This window comes from Protopterus annectens, chromosome 7.part0 (assembly GCF_019279795.1).
Source record: "Protopterus annectens isolate FY-2018-M chromosome 7.part0, PAN1.0, whole genome shotgun sequence".
NCBI classification, from domain to species: domain Eukaryota; kingdom Metazoa; phylum Chordata; order Ceratodontiformes; family Protopteridae; genus Protopterus; species Protopterus annectens.
The window spans coordinates 1843410684-1843429613 of record NC_056739.1 but is presented as its reverse complement, the minus strand read 5'-3'; positions in this window follow the sequence as shown (position 1 = coordinate 1843429613).

Sequence of the window (18930 nt, the reverse complement as noted above, 5' to 3'; positions counted from 1 at the left end):
GGTTTGGAGACCCTGTATTTCCTCAGTGAGAAACTTCTGTGGTCTCTCCAGTTGCAGCAGGTATCTGGTGAGATATATGCAAAGGGAAGCATTGTTTAGGGTGAAGTAAAGTGGGGTTATAACATCTTTAGACTTGGATGTGATGCCTTTACTTATGAGATGCACAATGTAGAAGGCTTTCCTTACCACCTGATGGTCAAAGTTCAGATTGCTGTCAACCTGAGGTCTCGCACCACTAGGTTTGAACTCAGAAGGGTGCTGTCAACATTTTAATTAGTGGGGAATTCCACTTTGCCAAATGGGATCATAAAGCACTTTTTTACATTTAGTTTTAGACCGTGACTTTGGCACCAGTCATTTCTTTGTGTTAGCCTCTACTGTCATACGTTAATATCATTTGGGGACTCAGTGATCGCACCTAGTTTATAATCATCAGTGAAACTAGTAAACCAAAGGCCATCTACGTTAGCCTGGACTTTTTAGAAATAGATTCCAAATAGTAAAAGGCCCAGTACAGATCCTTGCAGTACGCCACTGGTGACGGGTCTACTGGTAGAGGTGGAGTCCCCAACTTTGACAGTATGTGTTCTTTTGAGCCAATTAGCTACCCATCTAGTGGTGTAAGGGTTAACACCTAGTTGGGAGAGGTTTTCAGTGATACCTGAGTGGGGGAGTGTGTCAAAGGCTTTGGCTATGTCCAGATAGGCAGCGTGCACTGCCTTACCTTCATGCAGGGCTTTAGTGACTTTCTCAAAGAAGTGTACCAGGTTCAATAAGCATGATCTACCCTTAATGAAGCTGAACTGGGTGGGTCTAGAGTCTGAAGGTCACCTATGTCCTTGTTAATAAGGTCCAAGATAATCCTTTCTATGGCCTTGCAGATGAGTCTGGTTGGACTTATGGGTTTATAGTTCCCAGTGTTGGTTGATGGCCCCCTTTTATACAAGCAGATTACTATTGTTGTTCTCAATTTTGCTGATACAAAGCCAGATTTCAGGTTATGGTTGAAGAGAACGGCAAGTGGGTCAGCTAGGTCCCGTTTTAGATTGCTTAGTAAACAACATGGGGATCTTATCTGGTCCCACTGAGGCCATGTTTTTGGCCTTAAAAGTGCAGATATGACTTGATCTCTATAGAAACTAGGTAGAGAACTGGTGTCAGGTATACTTTGGTGTATGGCTGGTGGGGATAAGGGGGTGAAGTTTGCACCAAATCTGTTGGCTAGCAGGTTGGCAATTTCCTCTGGTATAGTGTGAGTGATACCATCTACTACCAATTCAGCACATAGCTGGACACTCCCTTTTAGATGTTGACATCGTTAAAGAATGCCTTATGACTGTCCTTGGCTAGAGATGCTATTTTAACTTCATAATTAGCTTTAGAGGACTTTACAAGACTTCTGATTTGCTTGTTCAGTCTGTGGAGGGAATTCTTCCTCTGCAGAGACAGTTGCCTGTTGTTCTTGGGCATCAGTTTCTTCCTTTTGTTAGACAATCTGTTTATACTAGATGTGCATCAAGGTGGCTTGTTTTTTCAGCTGAGTCTATGCAGTTGCTAAGATGATTATTCAGGGCATTTGTGTACATATCTGCATAGGAGTCATTATTGCCTGTGATTGCAGGGGGTGTAAAACTTTTTATACCATCACTTAGTAGTTTGATTTGGAGGATGTCCTTAGTTTATTTGCTCTCTTGGGGGTGTGGGATCCAATAGTTACTTCAAATGAGACTATGGTCTGATCTTACCAGGGAGGGCATCACACAGGGAGCAGTGCAGTGACCACCCATGTTGGTGAGTACTCTGTCAAGGACTTTAGAGCCTCTTGTGGGGGTGCAGACTATCTCTTCCAGAACATTTGCATTGACAAAATCTAGGAAACTCTGGGCAAGCATGTTTGAGCTCCTGTATGTTACCCAGTCAATGGAGGGATAATTGAAATCTCCCATGACTAAGGTGTTGGGCTGTATGGTGAGTGACTCCAGTTAGTCCAGGTAGTCAGTGTGTTTTTCTTGGTTCATGGAGTGGGACCTATAACTAGCAATGATGTGGTAGGGTGTTTTGCCTATAGTTAATTGGGCATGGGGTAGTTCGAGAAAGTTATACTGTTTGACCAGTCTCAAGGTGTTCTTGACTTTAATAAAGATGGATACACTTCCACCTTTGGTTCTTTCACACTCATTCTGAGATCTGAATATGTGGAATTCATTGTACCCTTGCACAGCTGGGGTGCTCTATGCAGTATTCAACCATGTTTCAGTGACTACACAGACATCAGCCTCTTCCAAGGTGAGGAGTGCTTTAAGGGAGTGCAGTTTCATGTTTAGACTTCTAGCAGCAGAACCTTGAGTTTGTCTCGAGTGGATTTTGCTATGTCAAAAATGTTGTTTTGTCATTGCCTTTAAAAGACACTATTGGGGAGACAAACACTTTAGCTATTATCTGAAATACTAGGGGAGACAGATACAGGCGATCTCTGGCAGAGCAGCATGGCCTGTCGACCATGTCTTCCCAGACTGACAAATACTGGTACCCCATGGAATGACATCAGAAGCAAAGCCAATTGTTGAAGTCAATCATTTTTTGTTTATATTGTGGCATCATCCTGGGTGAAGGTAGAATGCTGCTTATGGCTAGGGTCATACCTGCCTGGGGCACATAATCTGAGAGTTCAGTCATGTCTCTCTTCATATAGTCCAGGAGGTATATCTTAAGTCATTCACCCTAAAATGGACTATGACAGAGCCATAATGGTACTTTGTTGTTGAGTGACCTGAGTGCATTTGTGATCTGATGGATCCTGGTGCCCGAAAGGCAGCTGACCTTAACCATCTCCTTGTCCAGCCTAGTGTGTGGGACATCTGTGTGTCTCACTATGGTGTCTCCTATGACCAAGACATTAGGTTTTGAGTTGTTTTGCATTAGGGAATTATTTGGTGGAACACTCATATGTGTGTTGTTATGTGCAGTAGTTTCTGTACATGTTGAGGTGTGTGCAGATAATTTGTGCTTGGGATGTTTCTGATCTTTTGGTAGGCTTCTAGTAAGTACCTCTGCATATATGAGTTTATGTGTTGTGTCCTGAACTTGTGTGAGAGGTGAAGTGCATGAGCTGACAATGCATTTGATGTCTTGTTTTTTGTTATGTGAGAGGATTGTTTCCAAATTGATAGTGTAATATCATCTCTCATATATTGTATTTGTTTGTTTCAGGACTAAGTGGTTGTCAGTATACATGAGGCAATTAATACATTGTCTCAGGCTGCCTAAGTCAATCAGGATGGCTGGAGAATGGTGGGAATGTGAACATCCATAATGGCCAGTTTATATCATAGTACTGTTAGGGAGTGGGTAAGTCAGATCAGTTTATGATTTAGAAATAACAGACGGGCTTATTCTGTTGATGGTTTAGGGTGAAGAGCTGTGGTGATGCTTCTTAATGTGCAGTGGAGTTGCCTGCAGAGCAACAGAGGACATGTCAGGGTCCTATTGACAGATGTCTAGGGAAAACATAAGTTTTCAGGCATTTGTGTCTATACAAGGGAGAGCTAACCCCCTGTTGTGCGATGCGCAGCTATGCACAAATGTGAGGCTTAAATACATGTGAAATTCAACAGTTTTAAGACAAATTACAAATAGGAAAACCCCAAACTCTACCATTCTTCAGCAATCCCCAACTCAGATGGAACCTGAGTTACCACTTCTGCCACAAGGGTACAGGGAGGCCCTCTTAATGTAAGATGGCTGGTTTAGAACATAGTGATACCAAACAGTCTAGATTCAGCAATTCTGCATCTAGCCTATGCTGTATAAGGCAGTAGTACAGAATTTCAAAGTGCAGAAAAAAATGTAGACACAATCAGCAAAAATGAAGCAGCGGTTTAAATAAATATAGTTAACAAAATGCAGTACAGGCTTTAAATATACTTATTTTTAAGTTGTTTGTAGTGGATGCCTTGGGGGCGGCCAAGGTGGTGCAGTGGTTAGCATTGTCACCTCACAGTAAGAGGTTCTTCAGTTCGATCCTTGCCTTCTGTATGGAGTCTGCATGTCCTCCCTGTGGTCATGTGGGTTTCGTCCAGGTGCTCCGGTTTCTTCCACATCCCAAAGACATGCTGCAGGTGGATTGGACACTCTAAATTGGCCCTAGGCATTAACACATGTGTGTGCCTTCTGTGGAAGGTTGGGCACCAGGGCTGGCAACTCGAAACCATAAAACCTCACTGCCAATCATGAGCAGACAGGTGATCCACTGTGGCAACCCCTAACCGGAAAAAGCCGGCAGAAGAAGAAGAAGAAGAAGCAGTGGATGCCTTGGATTACAGTTCCGATGCACTCCATATCTCTTGCTAAAGTCACCAAACTCTGAACAGCTCTGGTTACGTGAGAGAAAACATCTCTTAAAGCAGCACTTACTTAACTCATAATTTTGCTTTTGTAAATCTTCCAGCTAGATAGTCTGACCTCACTATCCCTGCCAACTTTCTCTACCTCTGTTAACCTTTCCAGTCTGTACTTGGGTGCAATCTGTAGCTGTATCTAAATACTAGGCTAACAAGCCTCTCATTATACTATCCAGCCCCATACTCTCCTTTGCATCATATCTACATATTCTGAATTCAATTAAAAACACCCCAAAAGTTAGGAATGCTCTACAGAACAAAGCACTTTCTCACAACTAATACTAAAGTAACCCTAGCTAACATTTCCCTACTATCATCATTTCTCTGTGGAGCATTCATCCTTACAGACACCCAAACCTCTATAAAAAATAGGTTTGAGCAATGTTATAAGAAGACTACACACTTTCTGTAACTGTGTAAAATAACTAAAGTAGTTAAAACTACTTCACCGTCTTAAACAAACACTTTTAATCTCAGCACAAAAATAATAAACAATTCTTTAGCCTGCCCAGCTCTTAGTAAAATTCTCCATAATCATACTCCACAACATCTCTTAATATCAAATGATAAATGACTGCTTATTATACACAAACCAAAAAAAAAAACTCTGCAGGACACTCCTTGTACTCTAACACAGTACCAAAAACCTGGAAGTCATTCCCTATAATGAATGAATATCAGGTCATCACCCAGCATTCACATGTTCAAAACTTCATTAAAAACAACTAATTTGTGGTTCTGCTCATGTTCCCCACCAGGCTAGTCCTATCCATTAATGCAGTTTTCTCTTTCACCCCACCTCCATCTTCTGAGCACATTTATTTCGCACCCACTTTCTTACAGCTATCCTCTCCCTTCATTTCCTCCATCTCAAGTCATTCTTCTCACCTATTCTCCCACTCCCTACATTACTACTAGTTCTTGTTCTACTACTGAAAACCTTATTCACTTGCTGTACTATGCTACCAAACTACATATCCTTCAAATACTCATTTGTCATTTGTAAATATCTCTTTTCGTTAACTTTACACACTGTATTCCTTTCTTTGCTAACACTCTTCACTTGCTTTCCTTTCACTGACACTCTTTCTCAACCTTTTCTCAACTAACCACTGTCTTTCTTTATCTCCTTTGAATTCATATATTTTCCTTACTTATCACACCTTTCTTTCCAGCTCTTTCTGTTCATCTTTTGTCCTACTATTTCTTTGTTTACTCTTTGTTCCATTGCATTATACCTGTAAATATGATAACCATTATAACTCTATTTTACATTGTACTATAGAGTGGCAAACTGTGGTGGTGGTGCTGCGGTAGCATTGTCACCTCACAGTTGGACGTTGCATGTTCGATTCTCAGTTAGAGTGTCTTATGTGTGTCGACATGCTTGAATGGGTGTTCCTTTGTTGAAGGTTGTGCGTTAGGCCCGGCAAGCCAGCACATAAAAATCTACTGCCAATAATTAGCGGACCGGAGTTCCACTGTGGCGACCCCTAACCGGGAAAAGCCGAAAGACAGAGAACTTGTATAAGTGGCAAACCATGCTAAATGTTTATATTTGCTATATTTTTCTGATTTCTTTTCATGTAACATGTTGGAACTTTTCTCCATGGGCCTCCACTGAAAATGTTTTACCACCCAGTCAGTCTTTCCAAGCAAACAATTGTCAATTAATAAATATCACACCAAGCTTTAATGGTCCTTTTCTCTTAGACACCAACTCCTTCGTTGTCCTGAAATTAGCTTTTTGGTTCCACGCTGTAATAACTGCACTACAACTGACGTCTCTCTTTCTTACCCTGTGCCATCTCAAGCTGCATAAGCTTAAATAAAGTTATTTTTCTTATTCCTAAACATAATTGCACCCTTTATCTGTGCATCAGTGCATCTATCTGTCTCTTTCCTTTCTCTTTGCAACATCTATCTTTTTCTTTCATATCACCTACTTTTCTCTCTCTAATTCTCTCAAAATATCTCCCTCTCTCTACTCTCTCATCCCTAACATATCAGTTGTAGATAACATAACAAACATCTTTCCTACTATTTCACCATTCATAAATTGCACACTGGTACATTATTTTGAACACTACTGCTGTATTTTTTGAATACTCATACTTGTACTAATGTTTGTTTCATGTTATTTTATTATCTTGTATCACATTTGTTGTTAATTGTCATGTTTATTTACTTATCCCTATTAAGTGAATTTTTATCCATGGAATTTTACTTTGAATCTCATCTTGTAAATATTATGTTTAAAAACATATTTTTCTAGAGCTTTTCTCACTGGGCCTCCACTGAAATGAGTTCCTGTTGCCCAGCTGGATTTTCCCAGTAAACAGTGGTAAATAAATAATAAATAATAAACCAAATGCTCACCATATGACATGTTTCAGAAAACAAAACAAAAGATGATGATAGTTCCAAGAAACATGATTTATTGTTAGCACTTTTGTCTACTACAATCAGTAAACTTCTTCAGACATCTACCATTCATTCACGCAACTTTAAATAACATATGTAACCATGACATCACTTCCTGACATTCTTAAAGCTGCATTCCACATAAAATTCACTTGTCAATGCAAATGTTATAAATGCATTTAAAATATAAGATAAAAAATTCAGTGTTCAGTGTAAGTGTAAAAATAGACATACAGTCACACACTGTATTTATTATATGTCTAGTGATTTTAACTTTAGTACACATTTCAAGGAACTGTATTCATTTAGACCCAGGGAAGCTTGGGCATTTAGTCTGAGTTGCCACAATAATTCTCTCCTCTAACCTTAATGGCCAAGCTTCCCCCCTAACATATTGTTGTACTTGATCAATTACTATATACTAGAATTTGTGATCAGGATACTCCATAACATGTCTAGCCAGGGCATCAGTGTGATTGGCTTTAGATATACTATACTGGTGTTCATTAATACGTTGTTTTACACAACGTTCCATTTTTCCTGTATAGAAACATGGGCATACTTGGCATTGAGCCAGATATACTATACCTTTTGTTTCACATGTGTATTTCCCATTGATGTTAAAAATCTTGCCACCTATTTTAAATTTTGTTGTAACTTCTATATATTTACAATAGTGGCAGTGCACACATTTTTTCATATCCTGTTTGGTATGTAAGATTTTTTCTGGACTCTAGTAGATTTTTCAAATTCAAGCTCCATTTGAAAATAATTCTAGGTGTATCACCCAGTTCCTGATTAATTCCAATGCCTTCATTTATTAAAGCCCAATTTTTCGTCAAAATATTCCTAAGTGTCCTGGCATCATTTGAAAATGGGGTACTGAAGCTGAAATTATAGCCATTATTGGACATATTATGTCCTATAGTGACATCCAATGCTGACATTCCTGATATTTGATGTCTAGCATTTACAGTGCCCTGGTTGAGTATTGCCAGAAAATGCCCCACTTTCCATTTTCTGGTGACTTCCTTCATGACATCATCCATCAATGTTGTTGGATATGCTGTCTTAATAAACATATATTTTAAAAGTTCACATTCTTGATAATAATAATCATCTAAAGTCACCATTCTAGCTCTAACTATTCTTATAATCATCAACATCCATATAAATCAACACCCCCCCCCCTTATCTGGTTTCATTACAAGAGGCAACTCAGACTAAATGCCCAAGCTTCTCTGGGTCTAAATGAATACAGTTCCTTGAAATGTGTACTAAAGTTAAAATCACTAGACAGATAATAAATACTGTGTGTGACTGTATATATATTTTTAAAGTTACACTGAACACTGAATTTTTTATCTTATATTTTAAATGCATTTATAACATTTGCATTGACACCTGAATTTTATTTGGAATGCAGCTTTAAGAATGTCAGGAAGTAATATCATGGTTGCAAATGTTATTTAAACTTGTGTGAATGAATGGTAGATGTTGAAGAAGTTTACTGGTTGTAGTAGATGAAAGCGCTAACAATAAATTGTGTTTGTTGGAACTACCATCATCTCTTTTTTTTTGTTTTCTGAAGTTTGTTTTAACATATGACATGTTTCACATTTGGGTAGCTATTAGCATATTATATATTAGCTGATTCATTATGCGGTAGCTTATCTTATTTTCTGACTGTTCTGAGCTGTTGAATCACAATGCACTTTGAAGCTTAGATTACAGTCTTTTATCATATGCAGATGCCTCCATTTTGTTGTTAGCTTGACAAGATAAGAAAATGTCATAATGATACCATTTGTGGGAGATAGTCAGGAGCGGCCTTAGGTCAACTGGTGCCCTAGGCAAAAGGGCTTCATGGCGCCCCCTACCACACCACCTGGTGCCCCCATCCTGGTCTACCTATACCAAATAAACACTGGAAAAGTGCCCCTGCTAGAGTGGCGCCCTAGGCGGCCGCCTAGTTGGCCTATGCCTAAGGCCAGCTATGAGTCTGCCAACTGCATTCTTTTTACTAGAAAGCATCATTTTAATTTTCTTTTTGTTTAGTATTACTTTGCTTTCTACAAGTGATATGAGGTTGTCAAAAATAGTTTGAAGGACCTTGGTCAGGCATTAACAGACATTTTATGCATACAACATAGTAGAATGGTTGGGATACTGTATTATTGTGGATCCCATTCTCTTAATCGACAACACAGTTTGTCGAGTAACAGAAGATTGAACCTACTTCAGCGAAAGTGCACAATACCAAAAGTGCACTTTTGCATAAGCCGGTTACAGTGGGGATAAGGAAATATATCCTTTTCCCCACTGTAGTGTGATCTCGGAGTTGGTATATTTAAGTAGGGGGGTGTGCAGGGGTGCTTGCCCCCCTGCATAAACAGTTTCAATTTAATTTTTTGTTTTTTTGACAATCGGCTTCAACAAAAGTGCACTTTTGATGATGTGCACTTTCGCTGAAGTGAGTTCGATCTTCTGTTACTCGACAAACTGTGTTGTCGATTAAGAGAAGTAGACCCATTATTGTACACTTGCCTCTTTCTAGTACCTCATCTGTGAATAGTGAAAAGAGGACAGAATCAGAAATAGACTGCTTGTGACACTGCAAATGTCAATGACTATGGAGATAAAACAGCATTTAAGCATACTATATCTTCAACGTGATTTGACATGTTGATGCCAGCCCATTCTAATTCCTTGGTTCCAAATCCAAATAATTTAAGTCACATTTTAGCATAAGTAGCTCATCATTTCAATGTCCTGGTGAAATTCCCTAAGACTGCTGCACATGTACCTGAAAGCTGCATTGTAATCAACATATCTGGCAGTCTTGATGTGCCTAGCATGACTTCTGAATCTGTGTTATATTTGTGACAAGATGTTTTATTCTTTGAGGTATGACCTAATCTGAAGTAAAGGGACTCATCATACTTATTGGTCTGTAACTATCTACATTATGAAGGTTGCAGATCCTAGGAACAGGAGCTATTTTATTCAGTTTCCTAATTTCTGTCATGGTTGTTTCTTGACGATTCTTACTTTTTTCTGTAATTAATCTGTTTGCAAAGCAAGGTCATATATTTCAGTGAAAGTGGTTGGGGCTATCTGTGTAGAAGGAGCTATGATATTCTGACTTAGGTTAGAATTCTTTTCATTAATGTCCAGTTTTGTGATGAGCATGTGAAAACACCATGTCTATGTGTTACAGTGTCTTTGACTACATCACTGCATATTGTGGGGTTAGCAATGGGTTTATCAGTTATAGCCAATAAGCAATTCCTAAAGGTATTGTCAGAATGTAGCTGAACAAGAAGTTAAAAGGGATTTTCATCAACATGGGTACCTTTGTCTAACATTTCTTAAACTGTAACATAGTTAATTATGTAAGTTGCTTTTTTTTGTAACAATGTGTAGAATTCTTGGTTGGATTACTTTATGTATGGCTAATGTTTATTTTGCATGGACCAGCACAGATCTTTATGAGATTTAAATAGATATTTTTATAGGACTATTTTCCTGCAAATTTGCAGGCATAGTAAACTGCTTCCTCTTTAGTAGTCAATAATATTATTATTAAACGGCTGAAACTGCATCTATCTATAACTGACCAGTCTAGCAGAAGTGTAGTTATTAAAATATTAGGATGATTTTAAACAAGTTAAGCTGATAGTTTAGTTTAAGCAACTTTTGCTGCATACCTCAGCCTTAAGAATTTATTTGCTATTTGATCCATCAAGGAAAAGTCTCTCTAGACTTCTGATGTTTTTTTATTCTGGAGAATGGCTTATATGATTAGCTTTCCAGATGACACATACAGGAAGGTGGTCACTGAGATGTCTACCACTATAAACTTGCTTAGATTCTTGGATAAAAAAACATTCAAGTATGTTCTCTTCTCCAGGAATAGCATTATTTCTAGTGGGTAAAGTAATTAATTGTGCATAGCCATGAAGTGTTACTCATGTATGTGTGTTGTATGTATCTTGGCTTTCTGGGCTTTAACAAAAGATGTTACCCTTGCAGTGGTCCTCACTATTGTACTGCTTAAGCAATTGTCTTTGAATAGGCATTAAACAGCTAATCACAAAGATGCAAGAAATGACAACCATTCAGAATATTCAAGACTGGATCTTCCCTTGAAGTGTCAAGAATTTGCCCACAAATTATATAAGAAAGCATTCTCAAGGCAGTAGATTGGTATTACACTTACTGTTCTTAAACTCTGTTTATATCCCTCACAATAGCTCATTTAGGCTTCTTGGAATTAAAGAAAATTGAATGTTTAGCATCACCCAAACAGTCACAGCTAAGGATAAAGCTTAGAGAAGCCACAAAGCTCCTACACTTTTTTCTTTCTGTAAATTGTAGTACATTGGGGCAATTAAGGCTCCATGTACTACAAAAAATTTGGATCAGATTGACACTGATATTTGTTAATATGCTCTCAAAATTGGTTCAATGAATTAACCTCTCAAGCGTCATTCCCAAGGTATGTTTCTTGAATCTATTTCTCAGTCACATTAGTAAACTAGTTTGAATCTGTACCATAGTCGTAATCCCATATGTAATTATTTTGTTAGGGCAATTATCAAAAATCCTACATTTTGCATAACTGATTTTATCTCAATAAAACAGTTGTGTCTGAAGCTCTGAAGGTATAATGAATGTCTTAAAATGATAGTAACCCTCCAGTTTTGCATCTAGAGGCAGGATCTATCCTCTTTTGCCTTAAAGTTTAACAAAACATTTGGAATGAACTGGGAATAATGTTCTTAATCTTCGTGACCCCTGTAGCGCCAAATGTTATATGATTCCTTATCTTGTTCAGACCACATATTTAAATTGTGCAGTGTTATACATTTTTTCCTTTTTTTTTTTACAAAATCATGAAGCCGGTTTTGTATCAGAAAATCTATCACTGTAGTTTCATTTTGAACATGTATTGTGTCCTGACTTTTATAAAGTGGCTAGACTCATTTAATATACCTGAATCCTTCACAGATGAAACTGGATTAGAAATGCAAATGAAAATGTTTGGATACTGACAGAAAGTTAAGCTATGCAGCACTTCATCTCAATGTTTACATTTGCAGTCAGTGTAATAGGGTCCTTTTACAAGTCACCATACAGGGTAAGCCTCGGAAATGTGAATAATAAAGTGTGATTTCAACACAACACAACACCAATGCATTATAATAGCTGATATTAGAGTTTTCAAGTCTTGCTGCTGAAGGTCAAGTTTTCTCGTACCTATGACGTTGGGTCAGCACTGTCCCACCCATTAACCATTCATAATAACTTCAAGTTCTCCACACCAAATCTTCAGATAACACACACACACACACACACACACACACACACACACACACACACACACACACACAAAGATTACTGGGGTTGGTAAATGGAGGGGTTGGGTTTGGTTTAATGGTTAAGGTGTTTATCTCACAGAAGCAAGAAACAAGGTTTAAGTTATGCCTTTGTTCACTCACTGGTTAGTGGCTAGGCACGTAACAGTCTGCGGACCATATACCTAGTATTTATATATACAGATATATATATATATATATATATATATATATATATATATATATATAGAGAGAGAGAGAGAGAGAGAGAGAAACAGACAGACAAAGATTTATACATATATACATACACATTCCTCAAACTTACTATGAAAATGTGAAACTGGTTACATTCCTAGGATTGTAATTACAGTCCTTGACATTACAACAGAACCCCAGTCAAACATTTTGATTTTGATTATTTATTCTTGATTTATTTAAAGGGATTCAGGGAGATGAGTGATTCCTTCCTTGACAAGTGTAGAGAAAGGTACAGATCTGAAGAAACTTTCTAGTCAGATTAAATATCGGGTTGAAACGTGTAAGCATTTTAATGCATGGAAAAAAAGTTGATCTGAATACTGAAAAAGTTATAGTAAATTCCTAAATACAACTGTACATTCTGTATCCTTGCGAGGTACCTTAATATACAACATTAATATTATATGTACTTCCATGTCCACATATAAATCCAAAACTTACAGCAGTTATCAGTTTCTGGTGCTCCAGTAGTACAGAAGTGGACCATCTGTCTTGTTGCTTAAATGTAGCTTTCATAAACTCTCTCAGTGTTATGCCTACTACAAACTCTTATCTATCAGAACACTCTATGGTTGTAATGTAAGACACTACTACACTTCGTCATAACTGCTTACACAAAGAATTCTCTCTTTGATTTGGTGTATAAAATTTTTGTATTTCTGTAAATATGCTAACATTATTACTTTAAATGCATGCTTGAATTAATCCTTTACACTGGAAACTGTATAAATTATTTTTCTATATGATTTAACAGCAAAGTGTGTGTTATTGATTTGTGTATTTGTATATTTACAGCTGGACTGAATCTGAAAATGGTCCCAGTGCAACAGTGCTCTACCATATTCAAGAAATTTGAATGGATAGATAGATACATAGATAGATACACAGATAAATGTGTGCTAGTAAAATATGTTTCAGAATGTATAAGAACACACTGAGTTTGCTGATGTCTTGGTTTTTTGGTATGCGATTCAGCCAAAGCAAAGGCTGGGGTACATCTGAATTATCATGATTCAAATATGGGGTAGCATCATAGGCCAAATCCAGGAGAAAGGTAAAGGAGTATAAATGAAGCATTCTGTGTTACTATTCCTAGGTGGAGGAAGGGCCAAAAGGGGAAATGCCCCCCCCCCACAAAAACTAGACAGCACATGGGAGGAATAAGACCAATCTAACACCAAATAGGTTAAGTTAAGTCAAGCTCCTTCAGAGAAAATGGCTATGCTTGAAATGGCCCACAAGGGCAACTAGCCTAGCACTTACCTATGAACCTATATCATTTTTAGTATCATGTCATCCTGGCAGCAAGTAGTAACTAGAACCACATGGACAGCATTTAGAGTTCATAATCCAGGAAGAAGAAATATGTGATTTAAAATAAAAGGTTATGAATTTCTATCTGCATAGAAAATAAATGGCCTAAGGCCATGACCCACTGACCCATATAAATGGTATCAAAATGTCTGCTACATATTTTAAGGAGGATGTACAACACTTCTGTTTTATAATGATTTTCACAAGACTATAAAAATAATTTGTTTGTACTTGCATTCATTTTAACGTGAAGTTACTTTCACATTCATTTTAATAGTATCAGTACTGTCATTTGTGTATATACAAAGCATGTGTGATAACCTAACCTAGGTGTGTGGAAAGTTGCATGCATTTTCAACTATGAAGCAGTCTTTTTATTACTATATTATATTAATAAATATCCATTGTATGCACACAAGTGTGCATTTGTGTATATGTGTGTTTGTAGGTGTGTATGAAATTAAATGTGTACTTTGTGTTTATTTCTGTGAGTGTATGCATTGATTAGTGTGCATGTATGAATGAATGAATGCATGTGCACGTGTCTGTGATTCTGTTTAAATATGTGTAGTATATGTATTTGCACTCATGAGTGTCAGAATTACTGTGGGTATATGTATGTGTGTGGTTCTGCAGTGCGAAGTAAAATATACATTATTAAATATTATACTCTGCTAATGATCTGAGTTTCAGTAATGCAAAATATGAAATCAGGGTGGAATGGATGAAAAGACAGTAAAACAATATGCCACAAGCCAGACTACATCCACAAAGCTTGTAAGTTAGTCAAGCAAAGACTCCATCCGCCTTATCTTCTGTCCATAAAATAAAGCCATCTGTTGAGGTTTAATGTTAAGAACAATCTTTGTATTTATAGTAGGATACTGCAACATAAAGTCCATTCTTATTAAATTTGGACTTATGTTCCCAAGGCTGTTCTTGCTTTAACACCATGCTGGTCTTTTTGATCACAGTTTTAGGAACTGGTTAGAAAGGATATGCTGAATTTACAATCACAGAGAATATATATTAAAAATGACCTCAGTATGCTCATCTGGTCTAGGGCCAGCTTTAATTTTACAAGTGAAGAAACATGAACAATAGCCTTATTCGTAATGTTAAAAAAGGTTTTCAGTGGTCATTTCAGAACTTTTGCTGGCTCATAACTTCTGCAGACTGAAGACTGTGCTACATAAAAAGCATAAGAGAACAGGCATAGATGTGTTTGCATTGTCCCTTACTGGCTGTCCATGCTTTCATCCTCTTCTCTCTCCCACACATTTCCCTTATTGCTGTAGTACTCACCCACCAATGAGGGTCTCGTGGGGTCGACATCAAAGCATTTTCACAGCTAGCAGCTTGCAGCTAATGCTGGTATTATGGAGAGAAATAGAGAGACAGAGGCAAAAAGGAGCAAATGAATAGCCCTCTCATAGACAAGGACACCAAAGAACAGAACAAAACCTTCCATTTTCCTGGTAAGTATAACATTTCTAAGCAGAATGCTCATACACAAAACACAGCTGGGAATTTGAACTGCATTAGCACTCTTTCAGTTTACAAGCAAGAGGCCTAATTTACAAGAAAGCTTTCTTTTCTGACAGTTTTTTTTAGTTATGTATTACCCTGTATATAAAAGACTGCTATCCTTACAAATTTGAGCCATGGATGGTTTTATTAAAGTATGAGTTTTTTCTAAATTAATGAAATAAACATAATGACACAAAAAAAGAACAATTTCATGCTATTTCCCAGTTAATATGATTTAGTATGTTAAAGAGTTATTACAGCATCAGGCTGTAATTAGTATTCAGGTGTTTTGCAGGAAGACAGCAGGGTACCTCTGTTTTTAATTGATATCCTACTCACAGGCAATTACATCATTACAAGCCAATCACGTTACAAATGAATGTAGGGCATCATTATTCTGATGATCTTTAAGCAACAATTTTATCATAAACTGCTTGTGACATTCCATAGTTGAAAATGTCATGGCGGGATCTGCAGAGGGCTCATCAGAAAGATTTTCTAAGCACTGCCTAATGAAACAAAAGACTTAGAAAAGTACTCTGATGTTGAGTTTTTAAAAAGATCCCATAAACATTTTACAAAATTGGATTATTTTAAAGTAGCATCAGAATGAAACACTGTTTACTTAATGCAAGTTGCGACTTGTCTGTTCTGATGCCATTGTATACCAGTCTTAAGTTGCTTACTTACCATATTGACAAATTTTAATGCTTTTTTGGAATACAAGTCCTGTACTTTTGAAACATCCCCTAGTACTTGCCCCATGTACATTATAAGTTTCCCATATCTTCACCACTGTCATAAGTAGAGACTCCTGCTCTTACATTCAAACATGGCTTACCCTTTTCAAGTTTCAGTGTCATAACATCTACATATAGATGTAAATGTAAATATTATGGGGTAATTTCATACTAAGAATTGCCATTGGAAACATTTTTTATATGATCAAAAGTTCAAGCCTTCAGACCCCATGTAAACCATAATGCCAGTAATCAATGCTCTATTGTAATTATTGACTTGTAGTGAATGCAGACAGCATGCATTATCATGTATTTTTCCTTGGAGATGGAGTGGGAGACCTTAAACTGCAAGACATTTTTTGTCCCTGCTTTCCTCACGGACATTTGTTTTACTAATGTACTATACAGACGCCGGTGGTTTGATCTGACTGTTCAGTTAGTATCTGTATTACTCTACAAAAATGTTTAAGTTTGTCAACCACATCCATGATTGTCTCTACCAAGCTGCACTAAGTGTTTTCATTAGATGTATGCATTACTGTTCTACTATTAACTTATACTAACCTCTCCTTTCTATTTGTGGAACCACATCACTGATTTATCTGCCATAAGCACTGGCCATTTGCATGGACCAGCACTGGATCCTGGGCATCTGCTTTTAGCAAAGTGATCTGATGTAGTGTTTAGCTCTTAACCCCCTCCCCCCATTTGCTGTCTTCCTTCTCTTAGTAAATATGGATACACGTTGCAGTGTACACCCCATCACCACAAAGCTACCTACTCTTTCAAATAGTTTAGCCTGTGCACTATTTCACAAACTAGAATTAATCTTAATCCTATAAATTGTTTATCCTGTGCACTTTTCCAAATTGGAAATTAAATTAAGCAACTTATTCATATTTACTTGCCATCTCCTGTACACCTCCATCTAATAATTTATGCATTGGATACTATGAAAGGGCAGTCACTTTTTTCTCTTCTGTTGACAACCCCTTATCACTTGGCATCCTCAAGCAGTGTAGGGGCAGCCTTGTTATCACTACTAATGAACTGTTATTTAACATAAATAACTGTGACTGTGAGAGTTATATATATTTACAAAGTTTGAGGTACAGTTTTCACTTAAGCACATGCACAATAAGCATCATTCACTCATACCCTCACCTTTCCCTTCACCACATTCTCAGCAAAATCAGATTTCGATGTCATACTCTGAAATTATTAACAATCTATTCCAAAGTGTCCTAGAGCTAGTTTGAAGTTGACATAATTGTTAAGATGTTTACCTTGCATACACAAAGTGCAAGGTTTGATTCTCACATGGGATAATTGGTTAGGCTTAAAATGACCCACAAGGGCAGCTAGCCTAGTACTAATCTATGAACCTAACAGCAGAAATTCTCCAATCCATCTACTTCCTGAACATGTACAGCATTCTCCAATCCATCTATTCCCTGCACATGTACAGCATTCTCCAATCCATCTACTCCCTGCACACATGCAGCATTCTCCAATCCATCTACTCCCTGCACACATGCAGCATTCTCCAATCCATCTACTCCCTGCACATGTACAGCATTGTTACCAAAAGTAGGACTGCATCCAGTCTTCTACTCTTAAATACTCCAGTAGCAGAAATGTCTTATTGTTTGGTGACTCAATTCCAATGGGTATAGATTTTTTCACTGACAAGGCTGGACAATGATAGGGTTATAGTCAGTTATCTTTTGAGTGCCAGGATCAGTGATGTTAGAAGGGCCTTAAAGACAATTTCCTTGGACAGATATGACCACAACAGGGTACTGTTTCATGTGGAAATGAATGATATGGATGTAAAGCTCTGAAGAACATGCAGAAAGACATATCGGAACTTTCTGTGCATGTGACAAATGCAGGTGAGACTCTGATCTTGAGTGGAATCCTTCTTTCATCAAGAACAATGATTAGCTAGAAATTAAAAGAATAATTGGCTTCAGCAACTAGCTGACTAGTTGGTGTCATTCTAGAAAGACACTATATGTGTCATAATATGATGACTGATAGTCTAACTTACTTGGATGACGTAGACCTTACTCAAAGGCTTTAACATACTAGCTAAAACCTTTGCAGCCAACATAGTGCCATTTTTTATGCAGAGTCCAGTTAATGGACATTCCAATATTAAAAAAATAATAATCAAACCTTAATTTGGAGAACATTAAGGTGGCTTATCTCAGTAACAGATTGTTTGATCTTGAGGCTCTTCTGCATCTGGAACATATTTATGTTTGTGTAATTATTAAGACTTGATTTAAATGTAAAGAAAAGGCTCCACCAGTTCCTTGGTTTTGCACCTACCGTGCCTTCAGGTCTGATGATAACTGTGGCAGCAACTCTGTATTTGCAAGGATCATATCATCTCCAAACAAATTACCAGAGATCCTCAAATAGAACTTAAAGAGGTCAGATCACCATAAATAAGACAAACTACCAACCTATAATCTGCAGCAGGATATCCTCATGTCCCAAATGATCTCTTCATATTCCTGAAGATATTCAAATGTCTTCTTTTAACAAGAAACTTGTTATTTTGAGAGAGTTTAGCTACACCACAATTAACGGTGTGTCTTTTCCTCACTGCAAGGTATGCCTAGATGATGTTGGACTTAATTAATAAAAATTCCAGGGAATAGGTAGTTAATAAACCAAACAAAGGATGTAATGTTCTTGATTTGGTCTTCATAAATGCAATATATGCATGTATTATTCTCACTGTTCATCCTTCTCAGCTACATCAGACCATAAACATGTGACATTTGCATTCAGAATCACTATAGCCCCTGGAAAACAACACCATCTCAGACAATGACACAAAGGAGCTGCATGCCCACTTAGACCAATGCACAGAATTATCAGTCCCAATCA